The 23,967-nt window shown below is 48.9% G+C and overlaps 1 protein-coding gene and 1 long non-coding RNA gene across 2 annotated transcripts in view; one reads left to right on the forward strand and one right to left on the reverse strand.

Moving 5' to 3' along the window:
• Nucleotides 1–23,967, forward strand: part of LOC133351245 (putative oxidoreductase YteT) — a 190,926-nt gene that overhangs the window by 74,640 nt on the left and 92,319 nt on the right. The gene's annotated exons all lie outside the window — the stretch shown is intronic.
• LOC133351093 (uncharacterized) lies at nucleotides 5,862–8,158 on the reverse strand. Its single transcript, XR_009756145.1, has 2 exons — nucleotides 7,640–8,158; nucleotides 5,862–6,871 (listed from the first exon to the last, which is right to left on the reverse strand). It is a non-coding gene; the product is annotated as an uncharacterized LOC133351093 (long non-coding RNA).

The raw sequence follows: 23,967 nt of genomic DNA on the forward strand, positions 1-23,967 counted from the left end.
CTATTTTCATTGGAGTATGACAGGTGAGACTCTGCCTCCTCTTACTCCCCTGACTGCACGTGCCTGATCTGCATAGGCCTTCCAAACCAGTCCTCAGAAAATAATGTTCATATATTTAAAAAATGAGGTGTTGGGGTTAATGTTGCATGTATCCTAGTTCCCCCCAGATTAGGAAGCACAGAGATATGTATGCAGGGAATTACACAGAGAGAGACAGCGGAAAGACAAACATTGATCAGAGAACTGAAGTTAGTCACATTGTATTGATTTCTCGAAAGTACGTGGGCTTGGGTAGGTCACATGACTAGATGGGAGGATGGGCAATATGTGAAATTGGTGAAATAGTGGCAACCAAAGGAGAGATCACACTCAAAGTGGACAGCTGCTGCAGAGATAGAGTGATTAGAGTAGTTCATGTGCAAGAGTAAGATGGATTGAGACATCTGTGATGGATAGCAGCTATGTATGGTGGCCTTCAGCAGTGGATACATCACAGCAGATGATTGCGATGAAGAGAGTGATGATAGACTGAGTGGATGCCTGACTGGGATTTTAACTTTAAACCAGCCAAATGAGTTGGCTCGTTTTGTCCTTTTTGATCTATTTTCCGGACGGTGCAGGTCTGCGTATGTGGCCTGGTTATTGTTGCTTCCAGAGCCCTTGAGTTTTTTCATTACCCCACGGTGATTCCATGCTTAATTTGAAGATGCGTCACAGACCGGATCTGAACCCGAAGAGGAATACTCACGCGAACAATTCTCTAAAAACCATGACTTGTTCCAGTCAAAACGGGTTGCCCTCTGCTGTCAGTAAAGGGGTTCTGTACTTGGCGAAATAAAAGGTAAAATAGAAAGAGGCACTCCTGTAATTATTTGCTCATGCTACTGCTGGCAGAAGAGCCCCTTCTAGAGAGAGCTCGAGAGAGCCATTTCTCGTTGGTATTAGACCTACTCTGTGTTTAGTTTGTTGTCCTTCCCCCACACCGATTAACACGGATGTCTATGTACGGTGCGAAAGAAGTTCAACAAACACAAACTTTACTCATTGGCTGTGTCGGGTGTTGGCGGGTTAACGACACATTTATATTTACGTGATATAACCCAAAAAAAACCCCTCCATTATGGATACACATACGAAGACAAAGATCCCCCGTATAACTTAACAGACTGTTGGGGCAAGTGCTGTTAGCGAGCACCTATGAAGGCCCGACCGCCTTCGTCTTTCCAGTGGCGATGTTCTTTTTTACACACCTCACCAGGTACTAATTTGAGGCTGAGTCGACCTAGGGGAGGCCCAGGACCGGTTCAGATAATCGTCACTGGTATTGGCCGTGAGCGAGAATCCAACTCGGGTCGCCGGGCTCATAGCGCAGCGCGCTAAACACTACACACTACCGCTCCCCACACACATACAACAGACATCCTGGCAAAGGTGGGAGTGAGGACCCACACTTTTCACAAGCTCATGCAACCTGATGATCGACTAACTATGGTGCACCCATTTATACTGCTCGGTATACAGAGGCGAGGCAAGGGGAAATTAAGAAACTTTCCGCATTGTTTCAACTGCTGGCATTGGGAGATTGAACCTGTAACCTCTGTATTGCGGGTCCAGTATGTTAGCATTACACCACTGCAGCTTTCCAAAAGGGGAATAAGCCTTTTTAACTGGTCCAGCAACACATTTTTGTGAAAAATACAAATATATGACTCAAATGAGAATTTTAACGGTTAATCATAGAAAAAATGGTAATTCGACAGAAAATATCCACAATACCTCGTGGCCTTATTTTGTCCCACTTGGTATGCAATTAAAATTTAAATTGTACAATTATTACTGGACAAATGATTGTTCGTGCGATCGCCACCACTATAAGCGTCGCTATAAAAATGGTAATAACTACGGCGAGGAAAACATTCCAATTGCCTATTACGGTGTCATAATATAGCTGCGTGCGTTATTGTCTCGTTCAAGGTTAAAACAAGCTATCGCCTTCGCCGCCGTGCATATAATCATTGTACTGTCAGCTTTACGGTCATTAAGTATGCTTGCATGGCACATTAAGTTGACATACCTTAGAGCCAAAGCCGCACGAACATTTTACAATGAGTAAAGGGGGATAGTGGCCCTCCCTCACCTGCCCTCCTCGACACGGCGAGGTGCCTGCCCTCCGTCCGGCCCTGCTGACGTCAGCCGATGATGACCCTGGGTCGGCTGCTGAGCCGTGACACTCTTAAGTCTTCCAAAGCTGCTGCAGAAAGCGTCCGCGCTGCGTCTTCTTGTCTTTACCGATCCACCAAGCGTGGATTATCCACCGCCCTTTCTGCCACCTGACTTTCCCACGCACCCCGGTCTCATCTCTTCACGTTAATTGAACGTTTCATTATTTAACGGGGCGGCATCCCATCAAAAGCCATTATGTCATTGGCAAGCAAGAACTGGGGTAACCAACCATCGTTACATAATCTTGATTTGAAGCTTTCGTGACTGCAGAAATCCATACTCATTGGTTCTTTCGGTAAAGTCACGGAGGTATAAAATAAGTAACGACGTTTCGATTGCAACACAAGCTGAACTAGCTAGTTCAGCAGTTCCACTGCTGGATTATATTTTTTCCGCCAGAGGACGACCGCTTGTGTTGCGATCGAAACGTCGTAATTTATTTTATTTTATACCTACGTTACTTTACCGAAAGAACCAAAGAGTATCGTTACATAAGTAGGGTTATTTTTATTTGCGACTCGTTTTGTTCACTTGTGATCCTCACGGTATCCCCAAGACTCGATATCACGAGGGTCCTGCGTGGGATGTTTGGCCAGTTATCTTGTATTTGTGGCTCGGAGGAAACCAGAGTAGCCCAGAGAAAATCCACGCACATCAGTAGCTGACAATTCAAGCGCCACCGAGATGGGTCAGCAGTCGTCAACCTATTTGCTGTACACGCTTCTGCAGTACCTCCCTGCTACGGCAGGTGGGTGTTTATACCGATAACTCGTTATTTGATATAATTCCCCCAAGAATAATGACTTTTGACGTTCAAAAAAATCACTGGATGACATAACAATCATCATAATCGTCAGCCATGTGTGAAGCCACTGCTGGATGAAGACCTAACCAGCTGCTACCATCTCTTGCGATCCTGTGATGTAAAACAATCCACCCAGCATTTGCACACGAAATCTTATTTGGCAGAATATTACTTGTATTGAAAACAAAGACAAAATAAAGGATTCATTTGGATCAGGTAAGTTATTTATCTGATTCAGTTGACCATTTTTATTGGGTGCTGCCATTGCTGTTGTAATTCCCTTTATCCAGAAAAGCCTCACCGAGTCTCAAGACAACACAGACGCTTTTTTTCCAGGAGGTTCCTGCATTGGGATGTTTGGCTAATCCAATTAACAAGCGTTTAGTATCAATATCAGGGAGGGAATATAGGCTGTACGTTGTGTAGATGTAAGCGGTAGCCAATAAATAATAATGTGCCAGTAATATTTTCATTTCCCGCAAGTATAAATACTCCTCAACCAATTAGCAGGCACAGTGACCTCGTAGCGGTCGGGATGTGGTGGGGGGGGGGGGAAGGTGTAGCACAGGGAATGCATGTCATTGGTGGATGTGGACGGAGGTGTGGTTTTAACGAGACTTAAGGAATAATTACATGAAATGAATTCAAGCCAACATGTTAACATCTTTAACGAGACTCGCCATCGGTGTTGAAACAGAAACATAATTTTCCCTTGGACGAATCATCTGGACCGCACCCAGCCTCAACACATGTCCAAAGTTGAGCAGTTTTCAGCATGGATACTGCTTGGGTACAGCAGGGGTTTAGGCTTCTGCAGGGCTGCACTGTCAGCAGAGGGCATTGTATAAAAGAAAAAAACAGTTGTACTGTACTATGTTTCCACATCTATGCACCCCATCTTTACCAACCCACACTGACCAGCGTGGTGAAGTGGAGTCAAACAACCCCCACAAACCCCAACAGGATTGGGGAGGCCCTCATCCAGCAGTGGATTGACAAACGGGCCATGCATGTCTTGTATGTGGATCTCTTCAGCAAATATGCATCACATTTGTACAATTTTACTCATATAAGAATCGGACTTCGACAGCAGCGACGAGGTTTGAGTCGGCGTGACACCCCATCTCCACTGTCACTGAGCGTGCTGGTGTATCGGCATGGCAAGTCAATGCAACGATTTCCCCATGACATTCCTTTAGCCTGCAAATGGCTTGGATAAGTGTGCACATTTAATCAATGAATATTGCCACGGGAATGTAGTTAATTCACGTGCTGACCAATTCTTCCTTGTCTCCTAATTTCCACTCGTCCACGGCAGCTTACGTTGGATCTGCGTTCAGCTCATTTCGGGAGTATCTCCCGTGGTGTAGCTATCACGGTGTGTGGGCAGTGTGTGTAGGCAGTACAATTGCACCAGGGTCCCAGATGCCAGCCTCCATAAATGGGTGATAATTGACAGGGGACCACATTTAAATCTTTGCACCACAGACAATGCCATCAACTGGGGTGAGTGCAATGGGCAGAGCGCTCCAGAGCGCTTTTCTATTGAACGTCCCGTGAGCCCAGAGTTCTAACGGTCTGAGAAGCTGCCTCGCTGAGAGTGAAGGTGGGCATATCAAGATCAAACCAATTGGAGGCGTTGTACCTTCCTGTGAACTCTCGATTCATGGACGGAACGCGTGGGCTTATTGGCTGAGCGGGTGCATAATGCCGCACCACCACCATTGCGAGGCGCTCGGCGTGCCAACGCACGGTTCAAGAAGAGCTAACGTCCACCTTGTAGTCGCACCACTGCAGAGCGCTCTGCAGTGGTGCGACTACAAGGTGCTCTCGCCCGGTTCAAATGTTCGTGGTCTGGTGTCCATTTGCATCTCCATTGGTCGCCCTGATCCAGCAGTGGAAGTTCCACATTCCTGTGGCTCAAAAACGGATCGAGGTTCCACAAAGCGATATATATTTTAACAACCCCAGCCGCTCGGCTGTTTGTGTTTGGTAAATTTAAAACATGTCCAAAGCAGCACACCATTCCCATAGAACAGGGTTCTTCCACTGGTGGCCCACATGCCGGTGTGTTGGTTTCGACTGGTTAGTTTTGCATCGTGGAATAACGATTTTCCTTCATACGGCCTGACAAAATAAAAGCCTTTGCTTTGTATGTATATTGAACTTCTTTTGCATTGTGCGTAGCTAACCGGAACATAAGATAATCTACTGCTATTTGTAAACCCCCAAACAAAATGGCCACTGTCTTTTGAATCTAATTGCTAAATATACAATTCCATACTTAAATATTAACAAATAGACCGTTGTTCCGATAGAAAAATTGCACAAGAATACAAAGGACAATACAATATCAGTACACCTACAATTGCAGTGCACTGATATGTGTTTTGAAATGTATCTCTCTACGGCCAAAAGTACGATCCACTGTATTGGGTCGCACGTAAATGGGAAGACTAATATCTGGTTATGAAAACAGGCGACAGAGGAGGCGTGTAGAGTTTCACCACCGCTGTCCCCTGTATATTTAACATGCCTCATCCATCTCCTCTGTCGTGGCGGTGTTGAGTTACGAGGCACATTAGCCAAGTGGGGCCACGCCCGGTGACGTGACCGAGTCGAATGTTCTGGTCAACGCCCCCCGTGACCCAGTGTGCGGCTGTCCCCGCCGATGAGCGGTGGGGGAGTTCTGCAATAATGAGGCAGCTGGTGAGCCCCGCTCGCTAGCCCTCCTCTCGCACAGGCCACGGGCGCCTGCGACTGTAAGAGCCCTTTCTGTGGTGCGGCGCAGCGAGCGGGGACGACGAACCCTGCGCTCTTTCGCGTGATTGCAACGTGCCATGCTGCCGTGGGTCCTTCATGCTGACCTGTGCCAGGCGGCGTGCAGTGCAGAGCTAATGTAGTCGTGGGCTGATTTGGCACGCAGTGGTTAAGCCAGTCTCTAGGATGAACGGTGCTGTGCTTAAAATATCTTGCCCCTCCTTCCCAAGAAAATACAGGGATTAATGATTTGAAATGGGCATTTAGCAATGGTAGTAACATGTTTTTTACACATATATACGAGCCTACAGTTCATGCAATTTGCATGCCATATCTACATGTTCCTGCTTTAATAGCCTTTCTGGCAAGCCGTTAAGGCCACTAATTGTACGGTTCAGTAGGCAGAAGTAACCAAGCGGAGTTAGAAAGGGGCAGGGGGGTGGCTGGGGAGGAGGGGACATAGTGGGAGGGACCGAGACCTTGGAGATTTCGTGGCTCGCAAAGCGTGGGGACAAGATGCGAGCTGGAACGGCCCAGGGCCATTCTTTGGCCACCGGATCTGCTTGCGCGTGGCCGTGGCCTTGTAGCAGCACAGGCCGTGGCTTGCAAATGCTGCTGCGTTGCGATTACAGATGTACGTCGCACACTTCCTAAAACAAAAACTGTCAGCATCTCCTCTGGATGAAACACCATGAACGCACGCATGCATGCAACACCAGCCCCAGCGCGGTGATGCACGTACACATACTATATTTGCACCGAGCGTAGGGATTTCGGAACGCCTCTGTTTGCATGCCTGGGCTCCTTAATTAAAAGGAGGGCCCTGTAGGAAAAAACAAGGTAGGGATATTTTGCTAATGCAATTTGATTAACATGCTCAGGCAATTAGGTACTTCAGTGGGCTCCTCGGCCAAGTGGGGGGGGGGGGGGGGATGCAGCAGCTACTTCGTAAGCAGCTTTCACTTGTCACGCCGCTGGGGAGCCGATGGGCGGCAGCGTGCTCTCCATCGAGCCAGGTTTCGTCAGCGATTCGACTCCCACGGCTGACCTCCGTGCACGAACAGCCCTTTTATAATTCCGCTGCTGGATGAGAGAGAATGGCTTGACATAAGAGATGGGTGCCAGAAAGATGTAAACTACCTGAGGATATTTGCACAAGACAGAGGAAAGTGGAAACAAACGACAAAATATGCAGTGGACAACTACGGGCTATCTGCCCATGGATCATGATGATGATGCTGGATGAGGGCCCTGCCGTGCGGATCGTGGTGGTGATTGTTTTGTACTCCACCACGCTTGTCTGTGGGTTGGAAAAGGTGGTCTTAAGTATCTGGGGAAAATCACAAATGTTTTCCATCTCGTAAGAATTGAGGCGACCCATCTGATGGCATTATTGGCAAGGGTAGAGAGCAAGGAATCCCTCACTGATGTCGCTGCGATCGCTGCCCTATACCACTCGGCTTGCTCAGCACAAGCAAGCAACCTCTTGAGTACCCCACGAATCTACAGGAGCATTCCACTCTGCATCAGCCTCGTGAGCCATTTCCAAATTCACTGAAACAGTTGATAAAAAAAACTGCTGAGCACAGGCCCAAAGGTCCATAATTTCAAGCAGCCAGCAACAAGCAGCACGCACAGTCGCAATAGATACGAATGTGACATGTTCCCTGAATTGAGCTTTGTCCTGAAATATGCAACGAATATCTCTCGCCTATCAGCAGGCGCTTTTCAACTAAACTAATTTCTTTAGAATAGCTTTTTGTGTTTTAATTGTTGTTCTTCCCCCGCACCCCCGATTAGCACGGTTGGCTATGTACGGTGAGAAAGAAGGTCAACATACATAATACATACCTTGAGATGCACAATGCTTGGTGTGGGCGCTTTTGTAAATATCCGCAGTGCACTGTGAAGGTGCTCGTCCGTCTGTTATCGCAGGATGTAATTGTAGCCATGCATTTGTGGGGAGTATCGTGGAATTGCAGTTTATTGGTGCATTGCTCTAAAGTCTTGGCAAAGTGCTTTCAATTTTTACTCGGCTCACACCAGCGAGGGCTTGGTGTCTATATCTGTGACGGGCCTCCCCTGGGTCAGCGCGCTCTTAAAACAGTTCCGGCGCTGTGCTCTGTCAACACCAATGAGTGTCGGAGACACGGAGGCAGCTCCGAAGTGTTTCTGCACAGCCCCAGCCTTCCCCACATCACCGGTTGTGAGGAAATTCACAGCGTTTCGGTTTGGCCGTTCCGTCTTCTTGATGGTTCGCGGCGGTACACGTCTATACACACACGCACACACACGCGGGCGGGCACGTGCGCAAACATGTACCCATGATAATACAAACACATTCCATGTACATATACGCTCACTCACTCACTCACCTACTTAGTCACTGAACCGATCACTCAGCCACTCATACGCCCACCCACCTAACCACTTAACTACCCACTCACACGCCCACCCACCTAACCACTTAACTACCCACTCACAGCACCCACCTAACCACTTAACTACCCACTCACACGCCCACCCACCTAACCACTTAACTACCCACTCACCAACCCAATCACTGATTCGTTCACGTTGACTCGCACTCAGGGAGACATTCCAGCGCTGCCTACCAGCACGCGGTACTGTCATCACATCCAAGGGAAATGCACAACAGCAGCACAGTGGGTTCATATGCGGTGCGTGGCAAGGGCTAACAAGGTTTAGCCCACTAAAATCCATTCAAGGCTGAGTTGACCTAGAGGAGGTCCAAAGCAGGTTCAGAAAACACTTTCTACTGTTGTCATTCGTGGTCGGCAATCAAATCGAGGTTGCTGGGTTCAGAGCACGGGTTGCAAACGGCTGTAACACCACACGAACACTGGAGCGCAGACGTGCTGCCATGCCGTCAGCAGCAGGATGGGTTCTGTATGGTGCATCGATTCATCGCTTAGAATCCAGTCTGACACTCGTGATACATGCCTCAAAACATCGCGCGCGTTCGAAAATTGATCATTTTCAATTGCTATATGGACCCGAAGCACGAGAATTGACAAATGGAACAAAAGATTAAAAGTGCGTAAAGAAGCATGAAGAGGTGCATTCTTGGAATTGAAATGAGAGATGAAAAGAGAAACGCGTGCGTTCGAGAACGTACACAAGCTAGAGGCATCATCCAAAATAGAGCATTTTGGGTTTCATCACGTAAATATAAATGCCTCGTTAAAGCTGCCACCAACCCGACACAGCCAATTAGTAAGGTTTCTCACGTCAACAAAACATACGTGTTGGAGAGTAAACCCACAACATTTACAATTTGAGGCATCGTTTTTATTGTTTAAGAACAGCAGGTGGATTTGAGCAGCAGGACATGTCGCTTGAAGGTATGCTGGCCAAGAGGAACGATGGAGTGGCATGTAAAGGAGCGAACACACTCGTGTGCAGGGGCTAGATGGATTGTTGCATTGTGTTGCTGTGAAACATAGTGATGATGGCTTGGGAAAGCTTTCATCCAGCAGTGGATAATTCATGGCTGATGATGATGATTATATGCCGTGTGTATAATTAGTTAATGTAATGTCTGCCGCAACTCGAGATTTTACGTGCACTGCATTGCAAGACAACAACACAAATTGATTCAGGATTGAATTGCAACCCCTCAATCAGAGCAATTGGATCAGAAGGGGGCCTGGGGTGCTGATGGGGGGGGGGGGCAGTGAGCGAGTGGTGGGGGGGGGGTGAATCATAACACGCAAACTCAACCGCTCTCCTACTTTCTGCAGTTCCCTCGGAAGGTGCGGGGCTAGCGAATGTGCGCCACGTTCAGGCAGATTGACCGCTTTACCCACTTTCTCTTGTGTTGCTCCCCTGCTATGGAGCGCCTGGCCCAGTCTCGTTCGTAACTCGTAGCTTATAGACAACGGCGGTGTGGTGTAAACCCTGCCTCAAGGCGCGATAGTTCTCTCTTGCTAGAGGTTCTCTCAACTGGCGTACTGTGGTGGCGAGATGATAGCTACCTCACCTGGTATACAGGAAGTCGTGGGTTTGATCCTGACCCTGACGCCTGTACAGGAACACCTCGCACTTTCGCTTGGTTCGGGACCAGAGCATGGACGAATGTCAAAGCAGAGCCGTTATTTAGCTTCTAAATTTATTTTGGCCGGCGAAAAACGTACATGCAAATAACTACAGTAAATATAAAAACGTACGTACAAATAACTACAGGAACTATATAACACATGCGTGCGAAACATAAATAAACAGAAATAAAATAAAAATAAACTTAAGTATAAATAAAAACTAGATAAATATCCAAAACGAAATAAATAAACAAAATTATACCTTTAAATATGTTTTATTCTTGCGTAAGTAAACACTGTAGTATTATACTGTTATCACAAAACAACTACTAATTGTTTGCAGTATAAGTACAGTATTAATAATATATGAATAAACACAAATATAAGAGACGCTCACTGAACGACTTCCATTCAAAGACTGAACAAAAAAGACGGCGCATGGCGCGAAAGTCGTGGAAGGTTTGGGATGAAATCGGACGAAATTTGAAATGTGCTTGTAAATGAAAACGACCGAATGAGCGAAGCGACGAAAGTCAAGTTTACGGAAGTCAAGGTATCGCTGTATATTTTGAGTTTGTATGTTCTCCCCGTGGCCATGTGGATATTTTTCCGGGTCCTTCAGTTTTTCCCTCCACATTTAGAACTATTAGTTAAAAGTATTTGGCTGCTGCTATAAATGTCCACGTGGTGATGAGCCACTTGGTTGAGCTGTCATTTACGGCCACGTCCCTTCTGAAAAAGAGCTACGTAGCTCAGTGGGCCTTGCCTGGTAAAATAAAAAATAGTAATTAGCTCCTATAATTATTACAGCACCTTGAGTACATTGCAGAAAGGTGTTTGTACGTCTAATTTTCTATTATTAATAATAATATTACCTTGTGTCGTCGTCCCAGGTCAACAGACTACGTGAACGGCTTCTATCCGACAGCCAGCGTCGCTGGGCAGCTGTTGGCATTGTGCTCCAACGCGGCCGTGCCTGCGTCCTCCCGTCTTGCATTCACGAGTGGCACGCATTTTGCGGTAATTCGTTGACGACAGCCCGCGAAGCACCAATGGATTGATCGCTGCCTGCTCCGATTTTAGAAAGGAAATGGGCCTTGTTTCAGTTTGGGCCGAATTTGGAAGTAAAATAGCTGAACCTGAAATCATTATCACAAAATGTTCTCATGTTGTTAGCCAGAGTGTGTCACAGATGCCTAGAAACATGTGATGTCCTGCGTCTTAGAAAGCTGGGCTGACTGCAACGACCTGCAACCTTGTGTGTGAACGCGCACGTTTTATTATTCTATTTATCTATTAAGTGCAAAACGCCTAAACAAGACGTTTCTCAACATCAACAGTGTGAATTTCAAATTATGCAAAGTAAACGAAGGCCTGGTTCCACTTCCTCTTGGATGGGGGGGGGGGGGTGAGGGGGGCCCAGTAGAGCTGTTGTGCATGGGGGTGGGGGGCACCGTGACAGTGAATCACCGCTAAGGGGAAGAGTGATCTCAGGGGGGTGGGGGGGGGATGCCAAGGGGATATTTGGTGGCGCAGGGTCCACGCAGGGCCCTCCCCAGCACCGCCCTAGCGCCGGCCTTGCTCCCCCTCATGTGCCGTGCTGGCTGTCATAGGTGCTTGCCGATAGCACTTGCCTCAAACATTCTGTGTAGGTTACATGGGGCGTCATTGTCTCTGTGTAGTTACGTGTGAGAAGTTGTGACAAAAGCGGTTAGTGCGCTGTAGCAATGCAAACCTGCCAACTTGAGTTTGATTTCTAGATGAAGACTTCCACAAGCCGTGCGGGTCATGCCAGTTATTTGACCATACTTCACTACACTGGTAAGCGTGGGTTGGTGAATTCCAGGAGCATAAACATGGGAACATAGTACAGTACAATAATAGATTTTGCTTCAGTCACTTACCAATAGAAATGTTGCTAAGTCTCGAGATACTTTTTCAAGAGCATCCAAGTTAGGATATTTGGCCAATTCCTATGTGGTGAGAGAAAACTGAAATGCCTGAAGGAAAACTCCAGACCTATTAGGAGATACAATTCAAACTCCACGCAGATATGTGAGTAGTCTACGTACTTGCTGTAGTGCCTCCTACAGCCCCTTTATAATTCAGCAGGGGTTTATCGGGGGGAGAGTAAAGATACTCGCGGTTAAGCCAGCGACGAATGTTGAACTTCTTTCGCACCATACGTCGCCAACCTTGCTAATTGGAGGTGCGGGAATTTTGACAACTACGAGGGCGATCCTGCAATCAATCCGTGAATCTGTGGGATGCCATGTAGGTTCTAAGAATCGGGGCAACGTGATCACGTTTTTACAGGTGAGGTGAGAAATCTGGCAACGAGCGTTGGGTGAGGCTGAGCAGCCTGGCGCTCGGTCCGCATGGCCGAGGCTACGTTTGTAATGTGACGTGCCACGTGATCAGCGGAGTATCCACAAGCTTCTTATGAACACGATGGTCGTCTTAAAGAGAAATAGGTGACGCGAAAGGTGTGCCACTTCCTTAACCCTTCGGTGAAAATCGTATTTCTTTTTTTAACCACGTTTTTAACGGCTAACAGAGCAGAAAGCCTTGCTCCCATTAGAAATGGGTTGAATCAACGTCTTTGGGTTCGCCTCTTTTACTGAAAGTCAAGTCACGGTGTCTCTATCCGGGGCGCTCAGATGTTCCCAAAGGCCTGGGACAGAACGCCTTGTGGGGCACCCTCATTCCACCATGCACGACGTTTCGAATCCACATCCAAATATCTTCACGCAAAAGAGATCACTTTTTTTATTTAAAACGTACGGCGTGCATTATACAATACGCGCACATTGGTGAAATTACAATACTGTTGTTACATTTGCGAAGAAAACAGGCCCATTGTGAGGCCGTCTTTTGCGCGAGGCAAACTTGCCCTATTGTGCCCTGTCCCCCCCCTGGGCAGCTGTGTCTCTCCTAGACATCTGTGAAAAAGATCTTTACAGCTCATCGGATTTCTCTAGTATAAATAAATATTCCGAAGTGCTGAATGGGACGGTGGGTGACAACGACGGCTCGGAGTGGCCTTTATCCAGCAGGGTGACTGATGATGCCGACTAAATGGAGTGTAAGAAAATAATTTGTCATAATTTCACTCTTAGGAGAGTCACAATTCCAATCATTGAGTGCAGTTGGCATTAATCCTGAGTGCAGAGCCCACTGTCAATCCGCTGCTGGATGAAGGCCGCTCACACGCTGGTTAATTCAAGGTGATTGTTGGACCACAGCATGGATGCTCCACTCACGGTCCCTTTAGGCCCTCCCTCTAGTGGAGGCTCTTCCACCAGCGGTGGCTTGACCAAGTAATTGCAGGGTTGCACCTTTGCCTTTTTTACCTTTACAAAAATATATGGCCAGGCTAGGTGCATTTTGAGGCCACGTGAAGTTATGGAGACTCGTGGCTGGCACGAGGTCCCAGGACAGGCCCAGGTGCTATGAGTTGACTGAGATAACTGGCGGATGCACCCACCTGTGCTCCTCGCTGTGCCAGCCATCACACGCGCACAACAAAAACAACCGCCGTTCGACAAGTGCTGAAGGCTCGCCGGTAAGAGGTCTTGAGACAGACACAGGTGCCATAGATCAACTGACTGAGATGACCTGCGCACAAGACAAAGATCCCCTGCATCGCCTTAACAGACTTTTGGCGCAAGTGGTGTTGGCGAGCACTTACGAAGGCCGGCGCGGCACTTGAGGGGGTGGGTGGGTGGCCAGCACCACGCTCGGCCGCATTTGTCTCCCCAGTGGCGATGTTTACACACTGCAGCAAGTACTCATTTGAAGCCGAGTCGACCTTGGCGAGGCCCATGACCAGTTCAGATCATCGTCACTGGTGTTGGCCGTAAGTCGGATTCGAACTCGGGTGGCTGGGTGCGTTGCGCAGTCTGCACACACACAATCCACACAGGCGCGCGTCTCACCGAGCCCACACTTCCCACCCAGTGCTTCAGCGTGGCTGCGCGTTGCTCTCCCAAGCACGTGTTTGCCTACCGTCTAACATTCATGCCAAGCTGTCTGGAAAATAAGCACTGTAATGTGACCGGCTGTCTGGCCAGGCCAGCAAATGTCCACTTATAGCGACCGCGGAGGGAGGCGCTGTGATGAGCTGTGTAAACCAGCACGGTCTTTTCATAGCAGGGGTGCGCAGACTCACCAAAACGTGGTCACACTGACTGACCAACTCGTGGTTACACTGACACACCAACTCGTGGTTACACTAACTCACCAACTCGTGGTTACACTGACTCACCAACTCGTGGTTACACTGAGCAGTGGTCCTTACAACTGGGTGGTCTTGACCATGTACGACACGAGCCAATCGGATGGGGACCTTCAAGCTAACCATAATTCCACGACGGTGAAATTAGCCCAAATGCTAACAGATCACCAGGAGTGCACCTGATCTTGATAGCTAAGCAGGATTCGATGAGTGATCACCATGCAGCGGAGCTAAGTAGCCAACTATTTGTAGTTCAGTTGTATTGTACATAATAGAGGTTTTTGGGTTAGATCGGGTAAATATATAAATGTGTCGCTAAAACCCGCCACCACCCGACACAGCCAACTAATAAGGTTTGTCACGTAAACAGAACGTGGCCAATTCGTCACTAGTACAGCACACCGGTGTGTTGGAGAGCCAAGCCACAACAGTCGATCGGCCCTCATCAGCAGCAAGAATTTGGATATCTTTATTTGCTCTCAATTATCTTAAGGCTTGTCGTTGAGATCATTGCTGAAGTGGAATCAGCTGTTAGACATCTCCCTCATAATCAAGCTGAGATGAATAGGCACGAGGTTGCCAAAATTATGGAGAACAGTAAAAGCCTTAAGAGAATTGAGAGCAAATAAAGATATCCACATTCTTGCTGCTGATAAGGGCCGATCGACTGTTGTGATGCCCCGTGAGGACTATGATAATAAAATCAAAGATTTACTCGATGAAGGTGCCTGCCTTAAAATTAAACGAGACCCAACCAGCACATTAGAACGTAAAACAACAGCAATCGTTGCCAAGTCATCAATTCCCAAGGAAGAGGAATACCTGATCAAACTAAGGGCATCAAAACCACCAATACTTTATGGGCTACCAAAAATGCACAAACCTGATGTCGCATTAAGACCCATAGTTAGCACAATAGGCTCTGCCACGTACAAATTAGCACAATACGTAACGAAATAAATACAGCCCTACATCGGTAGGACCTCTTCGTTCATCAAAAACTCTGAACATCTCGTAAATATAATTAAAGATACTCTTTGGTTCTTTCAGTAAAGTCACGTAGGTAGAAATAAAATAAAACAAATCGCAACGTTTTGATCGCAACACAATCAATCTTCATCAGGTGGAACAACCACAGCAAGAAAAAATGCTGAAGTAGGCGAGAGAGCTGCTGTGGCAAGAGGTTATATAGGCAAGAAAGGGGGGAGAGAGGGGGGGGTGGAGCAGGGGAAGGGGGAGGGGCTGCGTGAGCACTAGGGGGAGAAGAAGTGAAGCTGGGGGGGGGGGGGGTAGGCGGGGCTAGAAGTGGGAAGCTGAGTGTGGGACACGGGGGGGGTGGGGGGAAGTAACTCGGAAAAATAGACTAGTACCTGGCGGGTATGATGGAAACAACCATAACCAGTTAAAGCTTTACCCGGTTAATAACATCCTTCCAATGATTGCTCAATTTGTATCCATCTTCTCGGTTGAAGTTATGTCTATGTTTATATATCTGGATGGCTTCATGAACAAACCTTTGATAGTTGCCCGAAGGTTTGCAGAGTACCTTGGTCTCGGAAAAAACAATATCATGCGAGCCCACAGCGTTATAACAATGGTCAGCCACGGCAAGGGTATTGGTTCTGCCATGTTTCAGATCTGCCTTGTGTTCGCGAACACGTTCCGAGACATGTCATTTCGTTTCCCCAATGTAACTGCTGCCGCAGGTACAACTACGTTTGTAGACTCCAGGGTATTGCATGTCAGGAATGACCTCCTTCACAGATGGGATTAGATCACGGAATTTGTGTACTTATTGAATCGGACCTGGATCTTGTGTTTAGATTTTGGAAATATTTTGGTAACACCTGCTATGTATGGTTAAGTAATGGTTTTGATTGGCTTCTCGGGAGGTTATTTCTCCATGTTTGGAGAAACAGCTTGGCTCTCCAACACACCGGTGTGCTGTACTTGTGATGAATTGGCATGTTCTGTTTACGTGACAACCCTTACTAGTTGGCTGTGTCGGGTGGTGGCGGGTTTTAACGACACATTTATATATTTACGCGATCTAACCCAAAAACCTCTATTATGGATGATATTGGTCGCGAAAGCCTATGTGTTAAACTGTTGTATTGTACTACGCTCCAATGTCTGCTCCCCATCTTCACCAGCCCGCACTGAGCAGCGTGGCGAGTTATGGGCTGTGGTCATCTTCTTTGATGGTTCTCATTTGAACTTATTTATGATGGGGAGTGGGGGAGGGCAATGTATCTGTTGGAGAACCACGAATTGCTGTCGGACGTTAAGTCAAAATGTCCCCATGCTCTTAGCAGCATTGGTTGCGGTGGTCACCTCTGTTCGGAGCTCAGCGCAAATGATATACATTCCACATTTCTGGACCAATCTTCCTACGCGACAACCACTGTGAACTGAACCACGGTGCCGGGACTTTATCTCGCAGGAGATGGGATGGGCCGCGTCAACTCCCAAACCAGGATTTTGACTTCTGAATCCTTTTATCTGCCACTTGGCCAGATAAGCGAATTGCCTGTGCCTGTAAATAATACATGTGTCTCTGCCCTGCGGTAAATCAATAATGACTTTACAAATGGAAGTCGGCATCTCGGCGAGCTGCGGAGGCTGCATGTACAGTGAGGGAAAAAGGTATTTGATCCCGTGCTGAATTCGTTTGTCCACTGACAAAGAAATGATCAGTCTATAATTCTAATGGTAGGTTTATTTGAACAGTGAGAGACAGAATAACAACAACAAAATCCAGAAAAACGCATGTAAAAAATGTTATAAATTGATTTGCATTTTAATGAGGGAAATAAGTATTTGACCCCCTCTCAATCAGAAAGATTTCTGGCTCCCAGGTGTCTTTTATACAGGTAACGAGCTGAGATTAGGAGCACACTCTTAAAGGGAGTGCTCCTAATCTCAGCTTGTTACTTGTATAAAAGACACCTGTTCACAGAAGAAATCAATCAGATTCCAAACTCTCCACCATGGCCAAGACCAAAGAGCTCTCCAAGGATGTCAGGGACAAGATTGTAGACCTACACAAGGCTGGAATGGGCTACAAGACCATCGCCAAGCAGCTTAGTGAGAAGGTGACAACAGTTGGTGCGATTATTCGCAAATGGAAGAAACACAAAAGAACTGTCAATCTCCCTCGGCCTGGGGCTCCATGCAAGATCTCACCTCGTGGAGTTGCAGTGATCATGAGAACGGTGAGGAATCAGCCCAGAACTACACGGGAGGATCTTGTCAATGATCTCAAGGCAGCTGGCACCATAGTCACCAAGAAAACAGTTGGTAACACACTACGCCGTGAAGGACTGAAATCCTGCAGCGCTCGCAAGGTCCCCCTGCTCAAGAAAGCACATACATGCCCGTCCGAAGTTTGCCAATCAACATCTGAATGATTCAGAGGACAACTGGGTGAAAGTGTTGTGGTCAGATGAGACCAAAATGGAGCTCTTTGGCATCAACTCAACTCGCCATGTTTGGAGGAGGAGGAATGCTGCCTATGACCCCAAGAACACCATCCCCACCGTCAAACATGGAGGTGGAAACATTATGCTTTGGGGGTGTTTTTCTGCTAAGGGGACAGGACAACTTCACCGCATCAAAGGGACAATAGACGGGGCCATGTACCGTCAAATCTTTGGTGAGAACCTCCTTCCCTCAGCCAGGGCATTGAAAATGGGTCGTGGATGGGTATTCCAGCATGACAATGACCCAAAACACACGGCCAAGGCAACAAAGGAGTGGCTCAAGAAGAAGCACAATTAAGGTCCTGGAGTGGCCTAGCCAGTCTCCAGACCTTAATCCCATGGAAAATCTGTGGAGGGAGCTGAAGGTTCGAGTTGCCAAACATCAGCCTCGAAACCTTAATGACTTGGAGAAGATCTGCAAAGAGGAGTGGGACAAAATCCCTCCTGAGATGTGTGCAAACCTGGTGGCCAACTACAAGAAACGTCTGACCTCTGTGATTGCCAACAAGGGTTTTGCCACCAAGGACTAAGTAATGTTTTGCAGAGGGGTCAAATACTTATTTCCCTCATTAAAATGCAAATCAATTTATAACATTTTTGACATACGTTTTTCTGGATTGTTTTGTTGTTATTCTGTCTCTCACTGTTCAAATAAACCTACCATTAAAATTATAGATTGATCATTTCTTTGTCAGTGGGCAAACGTACAAAATCAGCAGGGGATCAATTACTGTTTTCTCTCACTGTACGGTATTAGCCACGAACATCTGGCGCAGTCCACCGGGCCCCAATGCCGGAAGCAAACCAAAGGCAGTCCCTGGATTTTAAGTGCGTGGGCCCGATGTTGTAAATTGCCTGAAGCGTTCAGAGAGGGCTTACCACACTCGGTATAATTAACGGCGTGAAGTGCGAACGAAAATTTTTCAATGTTTCGTGTTTATTTCGTTTAACTCCGGGGGGTGAGAACTTCAGGAGAGTCGAGGATGGGTTTGTCTCATTTTAAAGAGTGATCCGAGTCACCGAAATGACAAACGTTAAAACATAAGAACGCAGTGCAACAAAGAAACAAATAGAAATCAGACAGAGAAAAAAACAATACCAGCCAGTGAAACATCAGAGGGAAAACCATAAATAACCCGCTTTCCATAAGAAAAAAAATTGTCAATACTGCAGAAACACGAATAAATATTAAATAAAATACGTTTCCTGTAGTGAAATTAGCTCGGACAATTTACTTTTCATTCATAGGCCAATTACGATTAAGTTAATGAAACACTGAAATGTAATTAGGGTGATTATCGCGCTCGTATGTTAACAAACAGGGATACGTGTCGGGTACATTTACTGGTAGAAGCCACTGCCACCGCTGCCAGACGTAGTCTCTGGCAGTGGTCCCTTTTGGCCGAAGTGTCGAGAGGACAGAGTCCCACGGGGGTTCTCCCAATCTCGGGTGACGCGCGCGACGTCCGGCACTTCGTTAGAGCCTCCTGCAGCAGAACGAGAGCGATGGCCCCGTGCGTCTCCCCAGGAAGAACTCTGTGGTGACGGCCCAGTGGAAGATACCTTCACACCTGGTGGTTACCAGCCCCCCCCCCAGTGATTACCACCCCCCCCCCCAGTGATTACCACCCCCCCCCAGTGATTATCACCCCCACCCAGCGTTCAGCCCCCCCAGCGATCAGCCCCCTCCAGTCATCACCTCCTGCCCCCACACACCAATCAGCCCCATCCAGTGATCACTCCCACCCCACACAGCAATCAGCCCCATCCAGTGATAACTCCCACCCCACAGCAATCAGCCCCATCCAGTGATCACTCCCACCCCACACAGCAATCAGCCCCATCCAGTGATCACTCCCACCCAGCCAGCGGTCAGCCCCATCCAGTGATCACTCCCACCCCACAGCAATCAGCCCCATCCAGTGATCACTCCCACCCCACACAGCAATCAGCCCCATCCAGGGATCACTCCCACCCCAGCCAGCGGTCAGCCCCATCCAGTGATCACTCCCACCCCACACAGCAATCAGCCCCATCCAGTGATCACTCCCACCCAACGATGAGCCCCCCCCCCAGCGATCAACCACCCGCCTGCAATTAGCCCCCTCCAGCGATCAGCCTGCCCACCCCCCTCTAATGATCAGCCTCACAGTGATCAGGCCCCCAGTGTACGGTGGTTAAAGCCACACCAAACTTAAACAAATAACAAAAGGTGAGAATGTGTCTCGAGTTTAAGCAGTAGGGGTGAGGTTAGGCTTCGGCGGTGGACTGCACTGGTGCCCTTGGGCTGGGGGGGGCCCAGATGCCATCCTGCAAAGGAGGGCAATTTGAGGAGGCGGTGCCCATTGTATTCCTCGCACAAAGGCCCATGCCATCCGCGCGCTACACCACCAGGTTTAATGTTTGGGGTGGAGCTCGAGTTGAGGGCTGATTGGATAGTTTCTTCATTTGGGGGTAAGGCTCGGGTATGGTTGGCTGCGTGTGCCGCACCCCCACATCCCTGTGGATTCCTCGCCATTGCCAAGTTTGGACATTCATTTTTTTGTTCATTTTCACTTTTGTTGTTCAAATGGATACTCCTGTAATCCATTGCTTGTGAGGTAGAGTCGGTAGGTACCGTAAAACATCATTATGCGTTTATACCTCCCAGTAGAGAGCGATACAAGGCAGCCGTTAGGTGGGAGTACTGAAAATTGGTTGCTGGCCTGTCTGTACAGATGTATGAACGCTGTCTCCTCGTGGGCTTTCTCCAGGCACCCAAGCTCAATAAGGAATTGGCCAGGCAAAAGTCTTTTCCCGGAACAAAACCGAGTGAGACTTGAGGATAGTCCAGCGGCATTAGTCGGCATGAGGTGCAGCTTGCTGCCCCCGCGTACTCGAGCCATGAGCTGAGTTCAAATGAGGCTGAGAGGCTGAAGAGTGTTTCTCTGAGACTCCTTCATGGTGCGTTTGTGTGCGCGCGCACGCACACACACACGCACGAAGAACATTCGCCAGACTGTTGGGGCAAGTGCTGTTAGCGAGCACCTATGAAGGCCGGTACGGCACACGAGTGGGTAGATGGCCAGTAGCACGCCTGGCTGTCTTGTCTCCCAAGTGGCGATGTTTACACGCCACGCCAGATACTCATTTAGGTTGAGTCGACCCAGAGGAGGCTGAGCTGAAGACCGGTTCAGATATTCGTCACCGATGTTGGCAGTGACCGGGAATGGAACTTGGGGTCGCCGGGTTCGTAGCGCAGCGCCAACCACCATGCCACTGCCCCTCCCCCCGCGGGATGAGCTGATGTCTGCCCGCCGTGGCGTTGATATCGCGGCCACGGTCCCGATAAGTCAGTGTCACCCTGCCCAGTCATCGGTGCACACTAACAGCACTTGCCCTAAAAGTCTGTTGAGGCTATACGAGGGAGACCTTTTGTCTGACTAATTGAGCACTTGACTCGCGACCTCGCGGGCGACGAGTTCAAATCCCACTCGCAGCTCGACTGATCATCCCGCTCAGATCGATACAACAGGTAGCGCTGGGTCGATACTCACACGGCGCTCAGTCTTTGGGGGAAACTATCCCCTGCCACAGGAATGTGGAATTTCCACTGCCGGCATCAGCCCGCCAACGTAGATGAACGTCATCTCAGCTGGAGCTCTCTGGGAGCGGAGAGCTCTGGAGAATATTATTATATCTCTCTCTGCTCCTCCGTGTCCCACTGAGCCAGAGGTGCTCAGGTGGGTGGGTGGGTGGGGGGCTCGGCAAATATCCCCGTGACGATTGAATCCCCGAGCGCCGCCTCGCTGCTCACTTGAGCAGGGAGAATCCCGGGGCGTTGAGCTTGTGCTGCACTGCGAGCCGACGGGGGGGGGGGGGGGGTGTCCGCCCTCTCGTGTTACAACAATAGGGGCCCCGGCTTTGACCTAATGTCACTCGTCGTGCGTTGCCGCGATGATTGTCTGGTTGTGACACAAAGCCAGCCTCAGCTGGAGATGAGGCTGCCGTGACTGAGCTGTCTACACACACCGAGCCGTGTCGCGTTTCCGCGAGCCCCCCCCCACCCCCCCCCCCCCCCCCCGAGGTTTGAGCGCCCGGGGCAGAACGGGGAAAGCCAGGGCGGTGGTGGACATCGTCCCAGTGAACACCCGAGCGTTGTGTGTGTGCGGTGTTGTGTGTGTGTGTGCGTGTTGTTGTGTGTGTGTGCGTGTTGTTGTGTGTGTGTGTGGGTGTTGTTTGTGTGTGTGTTGTGTGTGTGCGTGTTGTGTGTGTGGGTGTTGTTTGTGTGTGTGTTGGTGTTGTGTGTGTGGGTGTTGTTTGTGTGTGTGTTGTTGTTGTGTGTGTGTGTTGTTGTTTGTGTGCGGGTTGTTGTGTGTGTGTGCGGGTTGTTGTGTGTGTGTGCGGGTTGTTGTGTGTGGGTGCGGGTTGTTGTGTGTGCGTGTTGTGTGTGTGTGTTGTTGTGTGTGTGCGTGTTGTTGTTTGTGTGCGGCTCGTTTCAATGGGTCGACGGTGCGGCTCTCTCCACCGTGGCGTCTCGCTCATTGCGGGGAAGTATGAACGCGATGCGCCGATTGTTTAGGAGATATGCCACGGTGGTAAGATGGTAACTAGCTCGTCTGGTATGCAGGAGTTCCTGGGTTCGATTCCCATCCTGACGCCTGCTGTATATTTGGAGTTTGCGTGTCTCTCTCTCCGTGGTCACGTGGGTTTCTTTCTCCGGGTCCTCCGGTTTTTCCCTCCACATTTAGAATCAACATCACGCGTTTCGAGTATGTGGCTGCTATGAATTTGAGCCACTTGGTTGAGCTATCATTTGTGGCCAGGTTACTTCTGAAACAGAGCTACATAGATAGTTCAGTGGACCTTAACTGGTAAAATATATATTTTAAATAGTTTAAATAAAGGTACGGCCCTGGCATTGCTTGCAGAAGCCCCCCCCCCCCCAATCAAGAGTGTTCTAGACAGACCCTCGAAAGAGCATTTTGGCCTACTCTTCCACGTAGAAGAGGTGGAGTACCCACACTTTACCCCACTACGTCACCTGCCGATCGACACATTCATAGTTTGTTGCTAAATTTGAGGATCAATTCATGTCTCAATCAGTTGACCGCTCTTCTTGTGTATTTTGCTCAAAGTCCACTGCCGTTCTCCTGCATCAGAGCAGGGCAATCCGCACCGTCGGTTAGCACAGTTGGCCATGTACATTTTTCGCAATAAAACGGCACCAATAACCCCGCCGCCAACAAAGAGTGCAGAGTGCCAACGGACCGTCTATAAATGACGTCACGCGATTTTTGACCCCCCCTAGTCACACGGCGTCACAAAAAGTCAGACCCCCCCCCCTCAAATATGACGTCACAAAGCTACCAGTCTAAGACCTTACCTATCGACCTCTGCTCACATCAGAGTTGCCGGGCAGCGTGTGCAGCGATGGTGCACTGTGCAACCCCGTGGAGTTATCCACCCTCCCCAGGTTATCCCTCTGTGGGCAGTGGACGCTCTACGCATAGATCGCACTCTGCCAGAGGAATGGAACTTCCACCGGTGGCTCAGGATTTGCCACCGCGAAGATGAACCCCACACCGCCCTGCGCTCGTTCGGCGAGAGGAGACTTGCCTGGGAGGGTTGTAAATGATTCTGAATGTCTGTACTGTACATGAAAGCATCTCTTTAATGCGCTTATGAGTCACTCCTTCTGTGCAGTATGCCGAGTAGGAATTGAAACGAGTTGTGAGTTAAACGCAAAGCAACAAAGACAAAGGGCCCACCGTATATAGCCTTTAACAGACTGTTGGGGCAAGTGCTGTTAGCGAGCACATAAGAAGGTCGGAACCATGCCGCCTTTGTTTCCCCAATGCTGATATTTACACACCACACCAGGTACTCATTTTCGGCTGAGTAGACCTAGGGGCGGCCCGGGACCGGTTCCGATAATCGCCACTGGTGTTGACCGTGAGCGGGAATCAAATTCGGGTCGCCGGGATTGTAGCAGAGCGCGCTAACCACTGCGCCACCGCTCCCCAAGGGGCATCCTGCCACCGCAGGACGCCGCTTGCAGTGACAAAGGTGTTCAACTTAGAAACGCCGTGTCTCCCGCTCGACAATATTCATCTCGAGCCCCTCCCCGGTGTGTCGACCTATTTGGAGGCCCAGATCCAGTTCAGATAATAGTCAACGGTGTCGGTGGCCGTGAGCACGAATTTAACTTCGCCCGGGTTCGTAATCGCTGCTCCACCGCTCCCATAGCACACAGAGGAAAAGAGTGTGGGCCAAGTGCTGTTAGCCAGTAGCACCTATGAAGGGGCACGGCACACGAGGGAGTGGGTGGCCAGCACCACGCCCGGCACAACGCCTCCACCCACGCACGCAGACCGCACACACAACGGGCCAGGCAGCTATAATGGACATCCCGTGTGA

This window comes from Lethenteron reissneri, chromosome 36 (genome assembly GCF_015708825.2).
Source record: "Lethenteron reissneri isolate LAM-NWPU_2019-01 chromosome 36, ASM1570882v1, whole genome shotgun sequence".
NCBI lineage: Eukaryota > Metazoa > Chordata > Hyperoartia > Petromyzontiformes > Petromyzontidae > Lethenteron > Lethenteron reissneri.